General features: G+C 42.7%; 1 pseudogene; it reads left to right on the top strand.

Moving 5' to 3' along the window:
- Positions 1 to 20,375, top strand: part of LOC120064008 — a 98,339-nt pseudogene that overhangs the window by 41,444 nt on the left and 36,520 nt on the right.

Here is a 20,375-nt window from a genome sequence, read left to right as displayed (position 1 = left end):
GACGAGCTCCGTTCGAGAGTATCCTGTCAACGTGATCTGAAGAACTGTAATATCCTAGATTTCTCTGAGGCGTGGCTGAACAAGGACATGGAAAATATAAATCTAGTTGTTTTTTCTATATATCGGCAGGATAGAACGGCAGCGTCAGGTAAGCTCAAGGGGGGTGGTGTGTGTCTCTTTGTTAATAATAGCTGGTGCATGATCTCTAATATTAAGGAAGTCTTGAGGCTCCGCTCACCTGAGTTAGAATACCTCATGATAAGCTGTAGACCATGCTATTTACTAATAGTTTTCATTTATATTTTTGTAGCTGTCTATTTACCACCACAAGCAGATGCTGACACTAAGACTGCACTCAACAAGGTGTATAGGGCCATAAGCAAACAAGAAAATGCTCACCCAGAGATGGTGCTCCTAGTGGCCGGTGATTTTAATGGAGGAAAATCCATTTTACCTTATTTCCACCAGCATTTCACCCGTGCAAATAGAGGTGCAAAAACTCTAGATCGCCTTTACTCAACACACAGAGAATCATACAAAACTCTCTCGCCCTCCATTTGGCAAATCTGACCATAACTCTATCCTCCTGATTCCTGCTTACAAGCAAAAACTCGAACAGGAAGTACCAATATGACAAGTGGTCCGATGATGCGGATGCTAAGCTATAGGACTGTTTCGCTAGCACAGACTGGAATATGTTCCAGGATTCATCAGATGGCATTGAGGAGTTTACCATATCAGTCACCGGCTTCATAAATAAGTGGATTGATGACGTCATCCCCACTGTGAGTGTACGTACATATCTCAACCAGAAGCCATGGATTACAGACAACATCTGCACTGAGCTAAAGACTAGAGCTACCACTTTCAATGAGTGGGACACTAATCCGGATGCTTATAAAAAATCCTGCTACGCCCTCCAAAGAATCATCAAACCGGCAAAGCGTCAGTACAAGACTAAGATTGAATCCTACTACACCGGCTCTGACGCTCGTCGGATGTGGCAGGGCTTGCAAACTATCACAGATTACAAAGGGAAACCCGGCCAAAATGGCTAAATGCCTTCTATGCTCACTTAGAGGCAACACGGAACCATGCATGAGAGCACTAACTGTTCCAGACGACTGTGTGATCATGTTCTCCATAGCCGATGTGAGTAAGACCTTTAAACAGGTTAACATTCAGACTGATTACCAGGGCACTTACTGAGAGTATGTGCTGACAAGATGGCAAATTCTGCCTGACCCAGTCTGTAATACCTACATGTTTGAAGCAGACCACCATAGTCCCTGTGCCCAAGAACACCAAGGTAACCTGTCTAAATTACTATTTCCCCGTAGCACTCACATATGTAGACATGAAATCCTTTGAAAGGCTGGTCATGGCTCACATCAACACCATCATCCCAGACACCCTGGACCCACTCCAATTCGCATACCGCCCCAACAGGTCCACAGATGATGCAATCTCTACTGCACTCCACACTGCTCTTTCCCACCTGGACAAAAGGAACACCTGCGTGAGAATGCTGTTCATTGACTACAGCTCAGTTTTCAACCCCATAGTGCCCAGAGACTGAACACCTCCCTCTGTAACTGGATCCTGGACTTCCTGACGGGCCGCGCGCAGGTGTTGAGGGTAGGTAACATATCCGCCACACTGACCCTTAACACGGGGGGTCCTAGGGGATGTGTGCTTAGTCCCCTCCTATACTCCCTGTTCACCCACGACTGCGTGGCCATACACAACTTCAACACTATCATTAAGTTTGCAGACGACACAACGGTGGTAGGCCTGTACAGCCTATAGGGAGGAGGTTAGAGACCTGGCAGTGTGGTGCCAGGACAACAACCTCTCCCTCAATGTCAGCAAGACAAAGGAGCTGATCGTGGACTAAAGGAAACGGAGTGCCGAGCACACCCCCATTCACATCCACAGTGCTGTAGTGGAGCGGGTCGAGGAAGTTCCTTGGTGTCCACATCACTAAAGACCTATTATAATCTAGACACACCAAGACAGTCGTGATGAGCCTCGTCCCCCTCAGGAGGCAGAAACGATTTGGCATGGGCCCTCAGATCCTCAAAAAGTTATACAGCGGCACCATTGAGAGCATCTGACTGTTTGCATCACCTCTTAGTATGGCAACTGCTTAGCATCCGACCGTAAGAAACGACAGAGGGTAGTGCGTACAGCCCAGTACATCACTGGGGCCGATCTCCCTGCCTAGAGGTACCGGAGCACCAAGTTTGGGACCAAAAGACTCCCGAATTGCTTCTACCCCCAAGCCATAAGACTGCTGAACAGTTAATCAAATGGCCACCTGGACTATTTGCATTGACACACTTTTTTTTGTTGCTCTGACTTTCTTCCACTGGCTCTATGCACACTCACTGGACTCTACCCACACACTCAAATATACTAAACTGACACATCAACACATACACACCCACACACACACACTACATACAGTTGAAGTCGGAAGTTTACATACACCTTAGCCAAATACATTTAAACTCAGTTTTTCACAATTCCCAACATTTAATCCTAGTAAAAATTCCCTGTTTTTGGTCAGTTAAGATCACCACTTTATTTTAAGAATGTGAAATGTCAGAATAATAGTGGAGAGAAGAATCTATTTAAGCTTTTATGTCTTTCACCACATTCCCAGTGGGTCAGAACTTTACATACACTCAATGAGTATTTGGTAGCATTGCCTTTAAATTGTTTAACTTGGGTCGCACACGCTTTTTCAGTTCTGCCCACAAATTTTCTATAGGATTGAGGTCAGGGCTTTGTGATGGCCACTCCAATACCTTGACTTTGTTGTCCTTAAGCCATTTTGCCACAACTTTGGAAGTATGCTTGGGGTCATTGTCCATTTGGAAGACCCATTTGCGACCAAGCTTTAACTTCCTGACTGATGTCTTGAGATGTTGTTTCAATATATCCACATCATTTTCCTGCCTCATGATGCCATCTATTTTGTGAAGTGCACCAGTCCCTCCTGCAGCAAAACACCCCCACAACATGATGCTGTCACCCCCGTGCTTCATGGTTGGGATGGTGTTCTTCGGCTTGCAAGCATCCCCACTTTTTCTTCCAAACATAACGATGGTCATTACGGCCAAACAGTTCTATTTTTGTTTCATCAGACCAGAGGACATTTCTCCAAAAAGTACGGTCTTTGTGCAGTTGCAAACCGTAGTCTCTTTTTTTATGGCGGATTTGGAGCAGTGGCTTCTTCATTGCTGAGCAGCCTTTCAGGTTATGTTGATATAGAACTTGTTTTACTGTGGATATAGATACTTTTGTACCTGTTTCCTCCAGCATCTTCACAAGGTCCTTTGTTGTTGTTCTGGGATGTATTTGCACTTTTCGCACCAAGGTACATTCATCTCTAGGATACAGAACGCGTCTCCTTCCTGAGTGGTATGATGACTGCATGGTCCCATGGTGTTTATACTTGCGTACTATTGTTTGTACAGATGAACGTGGTACCTTCAGGCGTTTGGAAACTGCTCCCAAGGATGAACCAGACTTGTGGATGGCTACAATTTATTTTCTGAGGTCTTGGCTGATTTATTTTGATTTTCCCATGATGTCAAGCAAAGAGGCACTGAGTTTGAAGGTAGGCCTTGAAATACATCCACAGGTACACCTCCAATTGACTCAAATGATGTCAATTAGCCTATCAGAAGCTTCTAAAGCCATGACATAATTTTCTGGAGTTTTCCAAGCTTTTTAAAGGCTCAGTCAATTTAATGTATGTAAACTTCAGACCCACTGGAATTGTGATACAGTGAAATAATCTGTCTGTAAACAATTGTTGGAAAAATTACTTGTGTCATGCACAAAGTAGATGTCCTAACCAACTTGCCAAAACTATAGTTTGTTAACAAGAAATTTGTGGAGTGGTTGAAAAACAAGTTTTAATGACTCCAACCTAAGTGTATGTAAACTTCCGACTTCAACTGTACATATTATCTCAATTACCTTAACTACATCGTACCCCTGCTATTTCCTTTTTTTTATTTTGCAAAATGTTCTTACTTTTTAACTGTATTGTTGTCGTAAGTAAGCATTTCACTGTAAAATCCACCTGTTGTGTTTGACGCATGTGACAAAGAAAATTGTATTTGATGTACTGTACCTCCTCAGCAATCAGTATATTTATTGTGTCCCACACTATATTAATATGAATTATGTATTTCTCTGGGCTTTTAGTATGTATGTACATCAAACAAGTTGTATTTACATTAATAACCAGGAAGTATAAACACGACTAGTGTCAGGATCGTTTGTGTATGTTTTGAATTATTAGGTATCCTCGGCTTATTGGTGAAAACATGCAAGTAAAAGTGTGTGTTGTGGGTTTGTAATATTTATGTGTATTAACTTAAACACTTGCAAATGAACGTACATACATTTTATAATGCCTATTTTGCAAATTTTTATTAGATGGGAGACTAGTATCTAATAAACTCAGCAAAAAAAGAAACGTCCTCTCACTGCCAACAGAGTTTATTTTCAGCAAACTTGACATGTGTATAACACATAACACATAACAACGTAACAAGATTCAACAACTGAGACATAAACTGAACAAGTTCCACAGACATGTGACTAACAGAAATGGAATTATGTGTCCCTGAAGAAAGGGGGGGTCAAAATCAAAAGTAACAGTCAGTATCTAGTGTGGCCACCAGCTGCATTAAGTACTGCAGTGCATCTCCTCATGGACTGCACCAGATGTGCCAGCTCTTGCTGTGAGATGTTACCCCACTCTTCCACCAAGGCACCTGCAAGTTCCCGGACATTTCTGGGGGGGAATGGCCCTAGCCCTCACCCTCCGATCCAACAGGTCCCAGACGTGTTCAATGGGATTGAGATCCGGGCTCTTCGCTGGCCATGGCAGAACACTGACATTCCTGTCTTGCAGGAAATCATGCACAGAACGAGCAGTATGGCTGGTGGCATTGTCATGCTGGAGGGTCATGTCAGGATGAGCCTGCAGGAAGGGTACCACATGAGGGAGGAGGATGTCTTCCCTGTAATGCACAGCGTTGAGATTGCCTGCAATGACAACAAGCTCAGTCCGATGATGCTGTGACACACCGCCCCAGACCATGACGGACCCTCCACCTCCAAATCGCTCCCGCTCCAGAGTACAGGCCTCGGTGTAACGCTCATTCCTTTGACGATACACGCGAATCCAACAATCACCCCTGGTGATACAAAACCGCAACTCGTCAGTGAAGAGCACTTTTTGCTAGTCCTTTCTGCTCCAGTGACTGTGGGTTTGTTGGTGAGGACATGCCTTACAACAGGCCTACAAGGCCTCAGTCCAGCTGGGATTGTGCGTTCCTGGTGTAACTCAGGCAGTTGTTGTTGCCATCTTGTACCTGTCCCGCAGGTGTGATGTTCGGAAGTACCGATCCTGTGCAGGTGGTGTTACACATGGTCTGCCACTGCGAGGACGATCAGCTGTCCATCCTGTCTCCCTGTAGCGCTGTCTTCGGCGTCTCACAGTACGGACATTGCAATTTATTGCCCTGGCCACATCTGCAGTCCTCATGCCTCCTTGCAGCATGCCTAAGGCACGTTCACGCAGATGAGCAGTGCCTCACCTGTGAAAAACATTGTTTTTTATCTCTCTGTACAGTATGTATACTTAGAATAACAACACATTGACTCTTCACAGGTGAGGCCCTGGACATTTACCAAATCAGACATCCCCAAAGGCTCTCTGACCCTGGGCATCTTTCTTTTGGTGTTTTTCAGAGTCAGTAGAAAGGCCTCTTTAGTGTCCTAAGTTTTCATTACTGTGACCTTAATTGCCTCCGTCTGTAAGCTGTTAGTGTCTTAACGACCGTTCCACAGGTGCATGTTCATTAATTGTTTATGGTTCATTGAACAAGCATGGGAAACAGTGTTTAAACCCTTTACAATGAAGATCTGTGAAGTTATTTGGATTTTTGCGAATTATCTTTGAAAGACAGGGTCCTGAAAAAGGGACTTTTCTTTTTTTGCTGAGTTTATATAGATGGGCAAGGATATTAAAACACTATTAACATACTATATATTTATCTATAGTTCTGTGGTATGAGCCATGTGTCCTTGTAGTCATCTATTTGTAGTGACAACCTTATTTTACTGCAGAGAAAATGCCAATACTGTATGTAGGCCTTTCATTGTAAATACACAAGCTTACATTTCAAACATACAAGAAGTGGTCACAGACGGATTTTAATACATTACAAATGATTTCTATTTGTGTACTATTACAAGTCTGTATGTTCCGAGTTAGTGCATACTCTGCATCAACCAGTACAGTACATTTAACTCCATAGAGTTTTCTGCACGTAATTCCACTGTGATGTTTGAAATGCTACATATTGGTTCAACATATTTCACAACTCCAAGACAGTACAATGTTCCTCTCTTCATGTTAAGACATTCTCTTAAGAATTGACATGTTCCTTCAGCCGTGCAGCAGGATGACACAACGTGCCCTTTGTTCTCTTTTAGTAGTCTTCCTTTCATCCAACTGGGTTGCATTCCTCTATGCTTCGTCAGGGTGCCAACCTAGTCCTCCATCTACAGTGCATTCGGAAAGTATTCAGATCCCTTGACTTTTTCCCTATTTTGCTACGGTACAGCCTTATTCGAAAATGGATTTTTTAAAATGTGACTCATCAATCTACACACAATACCCCATAATGACAAAGCAAAACCAGGTTTTTGGAGATTTTTGCACATTTCTAAATTATAAAAAACTGAAATATTACATTTACATAATTATTCAGACCCTTTACTCAGTACTTTGTTGAAGCACCTTTGGCAGCGATTACAGCCTCGAGTCTTCTTGGGTATGACGCTACAAGCTTGGAACACCTGTATTTGAGGGGTTTCTCCCATTCTTCTCTGCAGATCCTCTCAAGCTCTGTCAGGTTGGATGGGTAGCGTCGCTGCACAGTTATTTTCAGGTCTCTCCAGATATGTTTGATTGGGTTCAAGTCCGGGCTCTGGCTGGGCCACTCAAGGACATTCAGAGACTTGTCCCGAAGCCACTCCTGCATTGTCTTGGCTGTGTGCTTAGGGTCATTGTCCTGCTGGAAGGGGAACCTTCGCCCCAGTCTGAGGTCCTGAGCGCTCTGGAGCAGGTTTCCATCAAGGTTCTCTCTGTACTTTGTTCCATTCATCTTTCCCTCGATCCTGACTAGTCTCCCAGTCCCTGCTGCTGAAAAACACCCCCACAGCATGATGCTGCTGCCACCTCCAGACGTGACGCTTGGCATTCAGGCCAAAGAGTTCAAACTTGGTTTCATCAGACCAGAGAATCTTGTTTCTCATGGTTTGAGATTCCTTTAGGTGCCTTTTGGCAAACTCCAAGTGGGCTGTCATTTACTGAGGAGTGGCTTCCATCTGGCCACTCTACCAGAAAGGCCTGCTTGGTGGAGTGCTGCAGAGATGGTTGTCCTTCTGGAAGGTTCTCCCATTTCCACAGAGAAACACTGGAGCTCTGGCAGAGTGACCATCGGGTTCTTGGTCACATCCTTGACCAAGGCACTTCTCCCCCAATTGCTCAGTTTGGCCGGGCGGCCCGCTCTAGGAAGAGTCTTGGTGGTTCCAACCTTCTTCCATTTAAGAATGATGGAGGCCATTGTGTTCTTGGGGACCTTCAATGCTAGAGAACATTTTTGGTACACTTTCCACGATCTGTGCTTCGACACAATCTTGTCACTGAGATCTACGGACAATTCCTTTGACCTCATGGCTTGGCTCTGACATGCACTGTCAACTCTAGGACATTATATAGACAGGTGTATGCCTTTTCCAAGTCCTGTCCAATCAATTGAATTTACCACAGGTGGCTTCAATCAAGTTGTCGAAACATCTCAAGGACGATCAATGGAAACAGGATGCACCTGAGCTCAATTTCAAGTCTCTATCAAAGGGTCTGAATACTTATGTAAATAAGGTATTTCTGTTTTTTACAATAAGGCTGTAACGTAACAAAATGTGAAAAAGGGAAGGGGTCTGAATACTTTCTGAATGCGCTGTATATGTCTATGCATGCACTCCATGCAGAGAAACTTAAGTAATACTTTTGTATAGTTTCTCGAATCACAGGGAATGTTTTGAGTCAGCAGTCAGATTCTGATGCCCCTTTACTTCGATACCATAAGTCACATAAGGATATTCTTTGATAATGCAACACTATGTTGTGTCACTAAAAGCCAATTATGCCATGGTTTTGATGATTGATCTGCTTTGACAGTAGTGGATGGCATTTAACATTAACTGCCTCTGGATTAGTCTCTGGGCGAAAATGGTGCTGGTTATGGGGGGGCGGGGGTTATGGCTGCCATAATCTCATTTGCTTGGTTGCTGACTTGAGTTTCCAGATCACATTTATTCAAAAACGAGAGCGGGAGAGCAGGAGAGATATCCACCAAGTCTCTGCAAACTCAGCTTTGCGATGCTGCTCTCTTACAACTTTGATTGTTCCCTGTGTCGACAGCTCGATCCACAGCATCTGAAGGACAAGGCGCGCACTGGCACTCATAAAAGAATGTAGGGAGGTGTCATATTGAACGCGGGATTGCTTTTTAATCCAGGGTACATTGACTATTCTTGTCAATAGAAACCCAATACAACTGCCAGCTTGAGCTTTTTTTCTATAGGATTCTTGCTGGGCTTAATTTTCAAAGTGAACGCACAGATGCCAGGGAAGGCTTTTTCTCATTTTCTCCCTCTGTGTATCTGTGGTGACAGCCCATGCCAAGAGCAACACGCATGAAGCAGAAACGATCAGTGTGATCCTCCAACACCGCCTGTTCCCTAAGACAGGATGACCTGATAGGAGATGGACCCCTTCACTTCCTCCTATCCACTTACAACACCCCTACAGCCTCCCGTGATTAACCCTCTGGTGAATACACACCGTTTTGTACAGTTGTGATGATGACTCCGAATATTGAGAATAGCCACGGTTGGGTTTTCAGTAAGTATCTGGTTTTAAAAAGGAAGATTTAGTGGAAAGGTGCAGGCTTAGTCAGAGAGGTGATTTACCTGAGCGATTGACAAAACGTTTTGCTGATGGCCCGTGCACGTTGTAAGGCATACATTGCACTATACACTACATACTTGACTCAAATACAGATTCCATTGCCTTTAAAGTGCAGCGGTGATTCCTTCCCACTCCGTATGTGCTCACTGTCAATGCTACACTAGTATTACCAACAGACAGAAACCGACTGTTTCATCTCAATCTGCCATTGACTTTACTACAGTCTTGTGATTTAAGGTTTGCTTTTATGCTGGACATCTCAGGTGCTGGTATGTTTCAAGAAAGGAAATCTTTGAGCGGAGTGACTGTTAACCCATGCACTAATCATGTAATCATAAGGGAATAGGGAATCACAAGGAGAATTCATTAATAAGAGCTGCTGAGGAATACATGTAGAAAGAAGTGAGAGTGTCCGTTGCGAGGCTTAGGTACAACTGTCATAGCGTCCCTCATCATCAAAACACAGCCCCTTCATCTCCCCTTGGTGGTGTCATGGCAAGTGAGAGGCGTGAAAGCACAGCGACACTTGATGGGCCCGTTCGACACTCAGCCGCTAATTCATCATGACAAATGTGCTCAGATGATCTGGCCCAGCAGCACTAATGGGGAGAGGAGAGACCGACTCCAATTAATCCATCCAGCTTTATTTTGGGCTAATTGGAGCGCGTCCCTGCTTCTGCACTGGCCTAGCAGCTACCTGACACCATTTATCTGTGGGCACCATTTTGAGAGATCCATTTTTGTGTGTTATAGGCTGAGGCCTATAAGATGTTTCTCTTTTATTTTTCCACCGAAGAGCTCTTCTCAAATTTGACTGACTGCCTCAATTCGGTCTTACGTATTCGGTCTTACGTTGTTTTGTTTTTTACATTGGATAAAAGTAGAGACTCAGAGCTAGAAAATGGTATATCATGCACTGCAGTTGTGAACAATGGGAAAGTAAATCTGCTTTGAAAGTTGATAAACTTGTAACTGCACTTTTGAGAAAATGGCCCTAGAATGTTTTAGTACACCTACTGGAGAGCTCTTCTTTGTCTACACCCATTCAGCATCGTTCACACCCTCTTAAGCCTTAGCCCCACCCATCTCTTTAAGGATTCAGTGAGGCCATGTGCTAAACAGAGTGAGTAGTTTAGTAAACAACGAAAGATTTCAAGACTAAAAGTGGTAAAAGTAGTAGCCTACAATAAGGAAAAACTCCAGGTAAAAATTCACTATCTAGTCCTTAGCCTGTACACTAATCTGTGACAACCCTCCCACTCTGTCTGCCGAATTCTTTCTCTTTGCTTTTGTTTTCCTTAATAGGATGTCGGTGGGCAGAGCCAGGAGGGTCGTCAGCAAAATGGGACACACATGAGCTCGGGTGTGTCCCGGGGATAAATATACCTTTCCCCCATACATTGAGGAGACTCTCCACACAGACACACTGTTGTTTTTTGTTGTGGCAATTTTGGGGCCTCTTTTTGTTCATTTGTTTTGGCACTTCTCAACACCCCTCATTATCACCATCTATGCACGCATCCACTCACTCATGCAGACACAGGAGGCAGATGGTTTGAGTCTCTGATATTTATTGTACAACAAGGGGCAGGCAAGAGGCAGGTCGAGGACAGGCAAAAGTTCACAAACCAGGTTGGAGTCCAAGCGGTACAGGGCGGCAAGCAGGCTCGAGGTCAGGGCAGGCTGAATGGTCAGGCAGGCGGGCTTAGTGTCAGGGCAGGCAAGAGGTCAAAACCGGGAGGACAAGAAAAAACAGAGACTAGGAAAACATGAACTCGGAAAACAAGCTGGTAAGCTTGACAAGACGAACTGGCAACAGACAAACAGAGAACACAGATATACATACACTGAGGGTAATAGGGAAGATGGGTGACTCCTGGAGGGGGGTGGAGACAATCACAAGGACAGGTGAAACAGATCAGGGTGTGACAACACTACTGACTACACACACACCATTGTTATTTAATAAATATGTTTGTCATTTCTGTATCTTCGTGTTGTCTCCCTCTTTGTTACGGGCTACGAGCTGGCTCGTAACAAATCTGACTTTGGTACAGGTCATGTTCTTCACATTACTGTCTCTGGTAAACACACACTATATCAAATAAAATCTAAGTTTATTTGTCACATGCACAGGATACAGAAGGTATAAACGGTACAGTGAAATGGTTACTTGCGTAGTAGTAATATCAAAAACAGGAAGTGAGAAGATAAATAATATTTGCATTTGGTTTTACTAGCATTTAAGAGCAGTTGGAGGCCACGGAAGGAGTGTTGTATGGCATTGAAGCTTGTTTGAAGGTTTTTTAACACAGTGTCCAAAGAAGGGACAGAAGTATACAGAATGGTGTTGTCTGCGTAGAGAATCACCAGCAGCAAGAGTGACATCATTAATATATACAGAGAAAAGAGTCATCCCAAGAATTGAAACCTGTGACACCCCCATAGAGACTGCCAGAGGTCCGGACAACAGGCCCTACGATTTGACACACTGAACCCAATTTGAGAAATAGTTGGTGAACCAGGTGAGGCAGTCATTTGAGAAACCAAGGCTGTTGAGTCTGCCGATAAGAATGTGGTGATTGACAGAGTCGAAATCCTTGGCCAGGTCGATGAAGACGGCTGCACAGTACTGTCTTTTATCAATGGCGGTTATGATATCGTTTAGTACCTTGAGCGTGGCCGAGGTGCACTCATGACCAGCTCAGAAACCAGATTGCATAGCGGAGATGGTACTGTGGGATTCAAAATGGTCAGTGATCTGTTTGTGAACTTGGCTTTCGAAGACTTTAGAAGCCAGTTTACGTTCAAATGCCTCTCCTGTGACATATGCTTAATTTCCTGAAACGAGTATGTTATGGATTCTAACTCAATTTTATTTGTCACATATTCCAAATAAAACAAGTGTAGACTACCCGTGAAATGCTTACTTGCGAGAAACAAACAACTTTGTTCTGAAACTCATCAGTCTATTATTGTTTTGAGAAATGAAGGCTATTCCATTCGAGAACTTGCCAAGAAAGATCTCGTACAAATCTGTGTACTACTCCTTTCACAGAACAGAACATGGAATAGCCTTCATTTCTCAGAACAAGAATAGACTGACGAGTTTCAGAATAAAGTTATTTGTTTCTGGCCATTTTGAGCCTGTAATTGAACTCACGAATGCTGACGCTCCAGATACTCAACTAGTCTAAAAAAGGCCAGCTTTATTGCTTCTTTAAATCAGGACAACAGTTTTCAGCAAATGACAAACTTGGTTTAGCTAACACAATTGGAACACAGGAGTGATGGTTGCTGATAATGGGCCTCTGAACGCCTATGTAGATATTCCATAAAAAATCTGCCGTTTCCAGCTACAGAAGTCATTTCCAACATTAACAATGTCTACACTGTATTCCTGATCAATTTGATGTTATTTTAATGTACAAAAAATTTGCTTTTCTTTCAAAAACAAGGACATTTCTAAGTGACCCCAAACTTTTGAACAGTAGTGTATATATATACAGTGTCATGATGTTGCCTGCTTGGGTAGTGCAAACCCCATCCCCCTCTCCCTGCCTCTCCCTTTCCTACCACAACCCATGCGGTGATCACAGAGAGATGTCGTAAATTCCTGAGAATCTCCTCATGGCCCAACAGTATTAGACAGAGGGTAAACTTACAGGACAAAGGAATTCTCTTCCACCTCACATAACTTGAGGTACGAACATATTTCATATTCCTGCAAAAGTATGAAAGCTCGGTGGAGAGTCCAGCTATGAACCGGTCCATTTGTCACCACGTGGGAAACTCATGTGAGACTGTGGGACTACATTACCATATCGCTGTTTATATAATAACCTCAGATATGAGGTTTACATCTGTTTGTTGTATAAAATGAATGAGTGAGTATGATACTGTTTGTATAATTGTGTAATATGATTTTGGACTGTTTAATTAAGAAAAATACAAATACCTTTTTGTTTTGAACTAAATCCAAGGACCGCCCTGAGCCCAGTATGGGTCAGGGACCATGGGACAGCCCCTCTCTGCTATCTGAATAAAAGCCAACTCTAAGAAATTACCATTAGACCATGTTTATCCTCAATGGGGAGAACGAAGGTTAATGTAACATTGCTGAATCTTTAACCATACCACGTGGTTAAAACTCTTATACCAATAATAACAAGTCTTTGATATTGACTACTAGTCTGCAGCTAGGAATTCGGTATCATTGAACGCGAAGAAAGACAACCGCCGAAACATCCATTCTATAACGAATGTCACTCTGAACTCTCCACAATAACTACGACAGAAGGAACTCCAACAAAAACGAACTTCTCTCCAACGATCAAGACGACACACAATGAGCGTAAATATATATATATTGATTGCAATTGTTCCCGAATGAGTGAGCGTTCATGTGTAAGGATTAGCATGTCAATTGTTATAATTATGGACTCTGTAGTGAATTCTTAGTCGAACGCCATTTTCCCTTTGTCTAACAGCCGCCATGCCGGTTCAGCCCACTAGGGCATATTTTCTCCTATCATTTCATGTAACTATTTTAAGTTTGTTTGTTTGTTTATGCATTTCTGTGAATTAATTAGTTAGTAATAAATAAATGATTTAAGACAATTGATGTATGGATGACTCATAGTGAAGACTGGGTTCGTGCAGATAATCAACAATTTACGACGTTTGGAATGAGACTAACGTGAGGTAAAAATAAATAAATCATTAATCAGAAGACTATTGATCAGATATGAAAATATCTGAAAGGTTATATTGGGAAATTATAACTTTGTAATCTAATAACTTTCCCTGGTGCCCTCGAATTCATAGTTAATTAGTTACGTTATTACTCAAGTGATCGCGTAATCCCTAACTACAGGAATCTTTGATAAAAACTATAAGTCTTCAATTTAACGATAGCAAAGACACGACAACAGTATATATATACATATACATAAAATCAATCAATCCAAATTGTGCAGTGGCCATTTGGTGAAACAAAACACCAAAAAGTTGAATGACATTCAGAGATTGTCAAGCCATGCCTTCAATACTGGGTAGGCCTACAAAGTAGGGATGGATGTATTTTCTGTTTGTCTAGATTGACATAGTCTATTTATTGTAGTGTTGAAAACACAAACCATGATATTGAAGCTCCCGATGTTGGTATGCTTTGTTTCTTGGTTGTGTGGTGTATTGGCACAGAGACCAGTTGGTGGAAAATTTGTTGCATATATTTAATATAACTATTAATATGACATCCACATGTAGAAAATCTGATTTCCCCGTAGCTGATCATTGTCTGCAGCCGGCTCTCATTGTAGTGTAAATGAAACAGGCAGGGAGAGTGAGCTTGTCCCTGGTGCTCGGCGAACCCTCAACCTTCTGGCCCATAGCCCTGCGGGAGATCAACTGTGCCACAAAAACAAGTGACAAAGGCGATAGCCACGTTTATAAACACAGGGTTGCTACAGTTATTGTTATTTGCGGCCGTAAACATTATTTTGAGTTCATGTGAAGGGGGAGGTTGTGTATTTTTTTTACAGAGTCAGGACCAGCCCCCACCCCCCAGTAAATGTCAAATTGTCCCTTATGTGTTTTGTCAGACATAAATTGTAATTTCTGTCATTCCATTTCTTAGCCCTGTTTACAATGAGAATTATATTGTTTTTTATTTTTCCCAGGTAAGTTGACTGAGAACAAATTCCCATTTACATCAACGACCTGGGGAATAGTTACAGGGGAGAAGAATGAGCCAATTGGAAGCTGGGGATGATTAGGTGGCCATGATGGTATGAAGGCCAGATTGGGAATTTAGCCAGGACACCGGGGTTAACGCATCTACTCTTACGATAAGTGCCATTGGATCTTTAGAGACCACAGAGAGTCTGCACTGGGGCATTGGGATATAGATATTTTGACCAGAGGAAACAGTGCTTCCTACTGGCCCTAAAACACTACTTCCAGCAACATCTGGTCTCCCATCCAGGACCAACCCTGCTTAGCTTCAGAGGCAAGCCAGCAGTGGGATGCAGGGTGGTATGCTGCTGCATGATTTTATAATTTATGCAATAGTGTGCTTCTGTGCATTTTCTGTTTGTTTGCGGTAGCGGTGTGTGGGTAAAATCACTGGGGAAGCCAAGCCAGGGAAAAAAATACATATTATGACCTATGTGTTGTGATAATTGTGTTGTTTGCTCTATAACCTGTTAGTTCATATGCCTCTACTCACCTAATCACCTATGCTTAGTAATACAGTGACAACTAAAAGATACCAAAAACGATTTAGTCCAATCAACGTAAGCTATATAAATATGATGTGGCTGTCCATGGTACTGATGTCTGTGTGTGTGTTTGTGTGCGTGAATGCTTGCAAGTAGAATAAAACATGTTAACTCACCCTACTTGTAGAGGAACGGCAGAAATGCCATCCTCTTCTTTTTCATGTTGATGAAACTGTCTATGACTGTCATACAGTATACAGTAAATGCGGAAGACACATTTCAGTTGAATGCATTCAGTTGTACAACTGACTAGGTATCCCCATTTCCTTTGCTTTTAGTTTTTGTTGTCCTAGGCTACCTGGCTAAAATGCTTGCTTGCTAGCCTAACTTCCTTTCATGGGCAATGATGCACCAGCCTACTACATCTAGCTGCATGTTTAATATCCATCCTCTCAGGCTAGGGGCACAATGTACACGTTTATGATTGGATCAGAATCGTTGTTATAATCATTGGCCAGTACGAAGAATTAAGTAAAACCATAAGTCCAAATCCCTATCTCCATCCATGGCTAATTTAGGAATGGGACGATTTTAGCTAGCTAGCTAGCCACCGGAAGACCAACACAACGAGATGCAACAATTCCATTTTTTTTCTGTCCATGACGTTTGGATTCGGATGATGTCATTGGTTTGAAGCCAAATCCAACCTGGCTTCCCTTTACACTTTTTTTTGGTGTGCCAGGACCATTCACAACTGTGCTCACTCAGTTTAGCTCAACCCTGATTGGCTATTATTTTATATATAAAAAATGATCAGGGAGACCAAATGCTCGCTAGCTTCCCTTGCATTCAATGCTAGCTAAACTCAGCAAAAAAAGAAATGTCCTCTCACTGTCAACTGTGTTTATTTTCAGTAAACTTAACATGTGTAAATATTTGTATGAACATAAGATTCAACAACGGAGACATAAACTGAACAAGTTCCACAGACATGTGAATAACAGAAATGGAATAATGTGTCCCTGAACAAAGGGGGGGTCAAAATCAAAAGTAACAGTGGCCACCAGCTGCATTAAGTACTGCAGTGCATTTCCTCCTCATGGACTGCACCAGATTTGCCCGTTCTTGCTGTGAGATGTTACCCCACTCTTCCACCAAGGCGCCTGCAAGTTCCCGGACATTTCTGGTGGGAATTGCCCTAGCCCTCACCCTCCGATCCAACAGGTCCCAGACGTGCTCAATGGGATTGAGATCCAGGCTCTTCGCTGGCCATGGCAGAACACTGACATTCCTGTCTTGCAGAAAATCACGCACAGAACGAGCAGTATGGCTGGTGGCATTGTCATGCTGGAGGGTCATGTCAGGATGAGCCTACAGGAGGGTACTACATGAGGGAGGATGATGTCTTCCCTGTAACGCACAGCATTGAGATTGCCTGCAATGACAACAAGCTCAGTCCGATGATGCTGTGACACACCACTCCAGACCATGACGGACCCTCCACCTCCAAATCGCTCCCGCTCCAGAGTACAGGCCTCTGTGTAACGCTCATTCCTTCGACGATAAACGCGAATCCGACCATCACCCCCGGTGATGTTACACGTGGTCTGCCACTGTGAGGACGATCAGCTGTCCGTCCTGTCTCCCTCTAGCTGTCTTAGGCATCTCACAGTACGGACATTGCAATTTATTGCCCTGGCCACATCTGCAGTCCTCATGCCTCCTTGCAGCATACCTAAGGCACGTTCACGCAGATGAGCAGGGACCTTGGGCATCTTTCTTTTGGTGTTTTTCAGATTCAGTAGAAAGGCCTCTTTAGTGTCCTAAGTTTTCATAACTGTGACCTTAATTGCCTACCATCTGTAAGCTGTTAGTGTCTTAACGACCGTTCCACAGTTGCATGTTCATTAATTGTTTATGGTTCATTGTACAAGCATGGGAAACAGTGTTTAAACCCTTTACGATGAAGATCTGTAAAGTTATTTGGGATTTTTACGAATTATCTTTGAAAGACAGGGTCCTGAAAAAGGGACGTTTCTTTTTCTGCTGAGCTTATATGTCATTCTCTTTCTGACCAAAATGTGTGACTGTCAGACCCTAAACACAATGTCATTGTTATTACCGTTGAATAAATTACTATATGCTGTTTCAAATCATATGTTGTGGGCTGTCTTGACCACAGCTGTGTGTGATGTGACAACACATTCCTTTGGCATGAAGTGAAGCCTTTTGGCAAGAGCAGGACGTTCCTGTTCTAAAGTTAGACTTGATCTGACTTTTAATTAATCCATGGCAAATGGATTTCTATCACTCCAGAGATGTAAAACTGTATGAGTCATACTGTAGAATATGAACGGATTGTTTGTCCGTTGGAACAAGAAAAGTGTCGTTTCCGGCCATAGTTGTTTTAGGTGAATCATTCTCATCTATTAGCCCTTGAGAGCTGACCTAAAGTGTTGTAATTATCATGAAAGGAATGACCTCATCTTGGTCCATTGAAGTACGGGTCTATGAAATCCAGGATGATTTTTTTTGTCTGTCAATTCAGCTTTTGCTTCAAGAAAAACAAAGGTTTTCCTCGGAGTGTGCACTGCAGCCTGGTTAATGCTGCCTCCTGTTTCTGGAGCCGTATTTTTCTAAGGTGTGTGTGGCACATCTGTGCAGCTATTGTTTATTCATGGCGTAAACCCTTTGAAATGTGTTAAAATACTTCCCACTCATTATAAAAATCCTGCCACCCATGGATTAGGACTTTGATGTCACCAATCCTGCTTCAAAGGCTTATTTCGCTGCTATTAATCACAGTTTAGCCTCTGAAGATATAGCCAGAGAAAACATTTGGACATCTTGTGCAGAAACTTTGAAATGTTTCAGACTGTCTTGCATATGCTCGGTTCATATCCTCTCGTCCGTGTGCAGGAGGGACTGTAGCACCACTGTGCAGACAGCTGTACTACTGATTCCATCAAATCCAGCTCAGACTGGTCCTGAACTGCCCTTTCTGTCTACCTGAAGGATTACCCAACACACTGGTCCACAATGGAACTGGCCTACTCTCAGAGTCATGCTTGTTGAAAGCAGGAGTTAACTTGATTTTCCTCTCTATGGCAACTGTAATACTCTGGGTACAGTAGTTGACTTTTTCTATTGAAAGGATTGCTCTGTATAATAGACAGTATACTGTAAATACAGGTAACTGCCAAAATAAAGGAAACACCAACATAAAGTGTCTTCATAGGGCGTTGGGCTACCACGAGCCAGAACAGATTCAATGCATAGATTCTACAAGTGTCTGGAACTCTATTGCAGGGATACAACAGCATTCCTCCACGAGAAATTCCATCATTTTGTGTTTTGTTGATGGTGGTGGAAAACTCTGTCTCAAGCACCGCTCCAGAATCTGTTCAATTGTGTTGACTGGTTACTGAGACGGACATGGCATTTGGTTTACATTATGTTCATGCTCATCAAACCATTCAGTGACCACTCGTGCCCTGTGGATGGAGGCATTGTCATCCTATAGGGGGCATAGCCATGCTAGCCAAAATAATGGCCTGCCCAGCAGTTTTATACATGACCCTAAGCATGATGGGATGTTATTTGCTTAATTAACTCAGGAACCACACCTGTGAGAAAGCACCTGCTTTCAATATACTTTATGTCCCTCATTTACTCAAGTTTCCGTCACCTGTATGTGGTATTGTATTGACGTGTTGCTTTGCTGTGTTGGTTTGAACAGGTAATCTGGCCGCTTCCAGGGCGAGAGTCACTGCTGCCTCAAGGTCACTATCACCCCAGCTCAGCTCAGGACACCACAAGGTGGGTTCTTTCTCCCTTAACCCTTTATACAACTCAAAAACATCATGGTGGTGGCTATTATTTCATCCAAGTTGAGACCATATCACTCCTTATATAAGATTACAGGCATTACATCAAAAACAAACAGTAGAAATCAAACACAACATAGCATTCGCTTGTGACTTCCATTAAAGCAGATAAATTTGAATCATTTGAACATTGAGAACCATTTGAGTCCATTTGCACCATGCTCTACCTTTAACTGCGATCCCTCTGGCACTACAAGGATGAATTGTCAAAGGGGGCATATCTCAGTGGTCCCTTCTGTCAACAGCTGGTGAGGAAGGAGGCTTTAAATGCTGACTGCTGATACAGCTTGCTCTTACAATTCCTGTTGTAAAGAACAACATGTTGAATTGTAGACGTTTGATGGATGTTAAAGGCCTCTAGACAGCGTGAGGCCACAGTTAGGCCATAAACAATTACTTCCTGCTACAGCCCTCTGAAAAGGCTATCTGGGGTTATACCTCACCTATAAACTAGTGTTGTAAACCTGATTTTTGCACATTCCCCCTCACTGTTGCTCTTAGTGTACCATAAAAGTAATTGTCAGCGATTTATACAAATAATACTCTGCTGCTCTATTCATCTCTCACTGTCTGAACTGACCTCCTTTAAGGAGAACCATTCAGTAAATCATAATGTCCAGTTAAGATTTTGTCCATTGTCAAATATTGTATATTAAGAAAATACTTCTCACGTTAGGATTTTTGTTGTACCCCTTAAAGGGGATGTCAGATTATTTACTTCTGTACAGCACTTTGAGATATCAGCTGATGTAAGAAGGGCTATATAAATACATGTGATTTGATTTGTCTATACTCTTGTATTTTCCTTTCTTTCCATGTTTCTCAACAACACCTTCCTGTATTCAGTCTCCCAAATACCTATTGAAGGTAAGAACAGCCTATGGTTTACTGTGCATTCGGAAAGTATTCAGACCCCTTGAATTTTACCACATTTTGTTACGTTACAGCTTAATTCTAAAATGGATTAAATTGTTTTCCCCCTCATCTCATCAATCTACACACAATACCTAATAATGACAAAGCAAAAACTGTTCAGACCCTTTACTTAGTACTTTGTTGAAGCACCTTTAGCAGCGATTACAGTCTTGCATCTCCTTGGGTATGACTCTACAAGCTTGGCATACCTGTATTTAGGGAATTTCTCCCATTCTTTTCTGCAGATCCTCTCATGCTCTGTCAGGTTGGATGGGGAGC

Source organism: Salvelinus namaycush, chromosome 19, assembly GCF_016432855.1.
Source record: "Salvelinus namaycush isolate Seneca chromosome 19, SaNama_1.0, whole genome shotgun sequence".
NCBI classification, from domain to species: domain Eukaryota; kingdom Metazoa; phylum Chordata; class Actinopteri; order Salmoniformes; family Salmonidae; genus Salvelinus; species Salvelinus namaycush.
Note: the sequence above shows the minus strand (reverse complement) of the source record. Positions and strands in the feature narration are given on the sequence as shown.